We start from the raw sequence: 4275 nt of genomic DNA, 5'->3' as shown, positions 1-4275 counted from the left end.
GGCCGGGGGCGGGGCGGAGGGAGCGTCCGGTGAGGGGTGGTCGCCGGGGACGGGGCCCGGCAGGGAGCGGGGCACAGGTAGCGCCAGCTCCCCGCCGCAGGAAGAGGAGCCGGAGTCCCGGGAGTGGGCACAGCCCAAGCGGGAAGCAGGCAGCGCACACCTGGGCGCGGTGAGCCCCGCGGCGCCTGGGCTCTGAGGGCGGTGACATCGCTCCACCTGCCTGCAGCACTCGAGCTCTCCCCAGAGCTCAGACGACCTGGAGGGGCACAGGGGAACTCCCGCCAACCCCCACTTGCCTTGACAATGGAGCTTTCTGTTGTCCTGCCTGAGGCTCAGAACTGGGGAGGGAGGGGGCACGAAATATATGTCACTTACATCGACAGGCAACCAAACAACACCATATTGCACACAGCAGTGGCCCCTGGATGGGTCCAAGAAGATACAGTAATCTTGCCGCACCCTGGCCAAGAAGTGGGCATTTGGGGCCGTGGGGGGGGGCGCCCAGGAGCAAGCTGGAGCTGGCAGAGGCACACACACAGCCCGTGAAAGGCAGGGCCCTGGGGGTCTCCTGGGGGGGCACCCTGAGCCAGGTGCTCCTCTCCAGACATACCCCGCTGCCCCCACCACCACTCCAAGACTATGACCTTGGCTTGCACACTTCTGACTCTGCTTCCCCACCACTGCCGCCCAGTCCCCAAGCACAGTCACTCCCTCCTCAAGCTCTACCCTGCAAATCCCCAAGTGCCACCACCAAGGAGCAGGGGTCACACCTGTGGCGTCCCCACCTTTCCTCCTCCTCACCCCCCATGCCCCCTAACCTACCCCAGGTCTCCAGCCCACCCCAGCCTGGCCTGACCGCCCCACTGCCCCTGAGCAGACCTCAGGGGTCCCCCAACATGATGCCTGCGGTTCTGACACATGGCTCAGTTAAATAAAAATGAATTTCTGTGCTTTGCGTGTACATACAACCAGCAGGCAGGGGGCAAAAAGCAGGAAGAGGGAAGGGGCCCAGTCTGGTCAACATTTACGAGGCTCCTCCTGGGGGCTGGGCTGGGGGGGAATGAGACCGTCTCCCTAAACTCCTTGTGCCCTGGCTAAGAGAAGGAGCAGGCGCCCCTCCCAGGGAACAGCACTCCACAAATTTCAATTGTGCAGTCATCTACCTCCTGGGAGAGCCTGTCAGCCGGGGCCAGGCTGGGGGCCACAGGGTCCCCAAAGCACGTGGCCTACCTCCCAGAACTCCGAACACCAGGGTGGTGCAGGATTGCTGCAGGAACCTCCCAGAGCCTCCCTGTGGAGGGGCAGAGGCTCTGGGGGCCCCCCTGCGTGCAGCCGTCTCAGTGCCCCGAGCAGGAGCAGCTCTCTTCCTCTCTTCCTCCCTAGGCACAGACACTCCGCCCAGGAGGTACTGCAAAGGCAACAGCCCTGCACAGACAGCCTTGGTCACCCGTCACCCTGTCCTTCTGGGCCCCAGCTCACACCCTGCCCCAAACCAGCTCCTGAGGAACATGGGGCTGTCGCACCCCAGGGTAGCCAGGAGGCGGTGGAGCAGTGAGCAGAGGCCCTGCCTGGCACATGTGGCTCCCACCTTCCCCACTGGCCTCCCAGCCCATGCACAGACTCTATGCCCAGGGCAGCACCCAGGCCCCTCATCACGTTTGTCTGCACCCCGTCTGCTTGTCCACATCGCCGCCACCGGTAGCGACCTGAACAGGAACGTTCTAAAGATGCCAAAACAACGTGGAGGTGGCAGAAGACTCTGGATATGTGCTTTTCCAACAGGAGTTTTCCACCTGCATGCCAGCTCTGCGGGTAGGGAAACTGAGGCTCTGTGCAGGAAGGGTGTGCATTGCCCAGGGAGCCAGCAGCAGCCAACCCCAGATCCCTGCTCCCTAAGAGTCCACGCTCTCAGGATAGGCTCCCTTCCCCCCCAGAAAACAGGGGCTCCCTGGGCCCAAAACACCTTTACAGGCAGACTCTTTACTCGCCGTTAGTTCTCTAGAAGGAATGACCAGAAACTATAAAAAATCGTTTCAGAAAAAGACAACAGGACAATCTTTCATTAAACCAGCTGCAACCCTAATACACCAGATCTCAGACCTCCCCTCCCCACACGGAGCTGACCTGGCCACTGGGCCTCCACCTCTGGTCCTGCAGCCGCCCCCCCCCCCCCCCCCGGGGGNTCAAACACACAACAGATGGAAGGGGTGTGGGGGAGGGGGACAGGAGCACTTCCTAAGGACTATAAGCAAGGCCACACACAAGCCGCTCATGAGAGGCAAGGGGAAGGCCTGCTGGAGAACCCTCCAGAACAGAACCCCCTCCCCTCCCTGGGCACAGGTAGCCCTCTGCCCTCCTCCCTTTTCTCTGCTTGCCTCTGTCTCTACTTTCTCTCTCTCTTCTCCCCACCTCCACAGACCACTTCCCCTGCACCCCCTCTGCCAGCTCCCTTCCCCCATTCCCTCCTCTTCCCCTCCCAACCCTCCCCCCAGCACGTGCTGGCCTCTCTGGGCCCTGAAATACACGTCCAGCATTGTGTCTACCCTGTGTGTCCATGGCCCCTCTGACCATGTGCGTCCCTGGCATCACCTGGCATCACCTGGCATCACCGTCTGGGAGCACCTCCCTCAGTCCTCAGGGGGTGGGCCCTCAATCTCCCCAGACCCTGCTGTCTGCTTCTCCTCACCCCCTCTTTTTCTTCTAAAAGCTTGCTCTGTCCAGCTTCCCCTCCTCACCCCATCTCCTCCATCTACCACATTCTCTCCCTAGATGGCTTGCCCACCCCATCGGATTCCCCCCATCTTCCTGCCAAAATTCTGCCAGAGGCAGAAGCAAAACCCTCCTTCAGAGCCCTCCAAGCCCCAGTGGGCTGGGCTGGGCTACACTGCCTGGGCAGGCTCTGGAGAGCCCCACACAGCAAAGACATCTGCCTCCAGCCTCCCTCCCAGATCCCCTGCTGGGGAGGAGCCCATGGGAAGCAGGAATCGTCCTTGTCCTCTCCACTGTCTCGCTGGCCGGCCCGGAAGGCAGTGACAAAGTTCAGATGCTGCCAGCCTTGGTCAGGCCTCGCCAGGGGTGGGGACCTCTGGCAAGGACCAGAGCCCTGTTCGACCTTGGCAAACCTGTCTCTCTAGACCAGAGATGGGTCCACAACGGGCGCCAGAGAGACTGGAGGGGACCCAAGTCCTTGTCCCCTCCCCACATCCCTGGGGAGCCGCAGGCTGGGAGGGAGACTCTGCCAGCCCGGCACGAGGTCCAGGCGCACTGGATAGGATCCCGGAGCCGTGCGCACAGCCAGCAGGAGCCCTGCCTGATGGGGCCGATCCCGCGCCCACTTTCCGTCCCTCCTGCTGGATGCGTGCAGCCAAAGAGCGCCAACCTGGGCTCTGGCCGGGCTTGGCCCCTCACCAGCTGCCTGACCTTGGGCCAATCCTTGCCCTCTCCACACTCCTGTCTCCACAGCCCACACCCAGGGAAGCTTTATGGATGGCAATTCGGAAAAGAGCCCGGCCCTAGCTGCCCCCACTGCGTCCTCAGCTCGCTGAGTGACCTTGAACGCCCCCCACACTCGGGGCCTCAGTTTCCCCACCTGCCCAATCTGTAGGTGTGCAGCCGCCCCCCCCCACACCGTGTTTCCCAGGCAGGTGTATGTCCCAGACCCGACGGAGGGCGCGCAGCGGCACTTACCGTCCTCCAGAGACGCGGGCGCTTGGCGGGCACCAAGGTGGCCGTGACCAGCAAGTGCGAGGCGGCCACCACGAGCCCGAAGCCGACAGCCAGCAGGCTGCGCACAGGCAGCAGGGCATAGGACACGAAGGTGACCAAAAGGAGCTGCCAAACGCCCTGGTCGGCGGCCACCGGCCCCGAAGCCGCGCCGGCGTGGGTCCCCGCGGGACGGCCGAGCGCGAAGGGGCAGCAGAGCAGCGCGAAGGTGAGGCTGAAGAGCAGCGCCAGCTGGCCGACCTGCTGCAGCTGGGGCACCTGCAGCGAGCGCACGTTGGTGACCACGAGCAGCGCCAGGAAGAGCACGCAGTGCGCGGGGTGAGAGCCCCTGGCCAGGCCGCCCGCGGGCCCCGGCGCGCCCAGCAGCTCGGCCAGTGCCAGCGCGCCCGCCAAACCGCTGAGCACGGCCAGCGCCTTCAGCGTGGCCGCCTGCTCCAGCCGCAGCGTGTAGCCGCGGAACAGCGCCTCCAGCTCGGGGCACGCGAACTCCTCGTTGCACGCCCGCAGCCCGCGCCGGCCGACCGGCCGGGCCGCCCTCTCGGCGCCCCCGGA

The 4275-nt window shown here is 64.3% G+C and overlaps 1 protein-coding gene across 1 annotated transcript in view; it reads right to left on the bottom strand.

The window, feature by feature from the left end:
* The window catches only part of ADCY1 (adenylate cyclase 1), a 108622-nt gene extending 104353 nt beyond the window's left edge, over positions 1 to 4269 (bottom strand). Inside the window, exon 1 of the mRNA XM_011229861.3 lies at positions 3688 to 4269. The gene's annotated coding sequence lies outside the window, so the exon portion shown is untranslated. The remainder of the gene's footprint in view (positions 1 to 3687) is intronic.
* Positions 4270 to 4275: the final 6 nt, after the last annotated feature.

This window comes from Ailuropoda melanoleuca, chromosome 1, assembly GCF_002007445.2.
Source record: "Ailuropoda melanoleuca isolate Jingjing chromosome 1, ASM200744v2, whole genome shotgun sequence".
NCBI lineage: Eukaryota > Metazoa > Chordata > Mammalia > Carnivora > Ursidae > Ailuropoda > Ailuropoda melanoleuca.
Note: the sequence above shows the minus strand (reverse complement) of the source record. Positions and strands in the feature narration are given on the sequence as shown.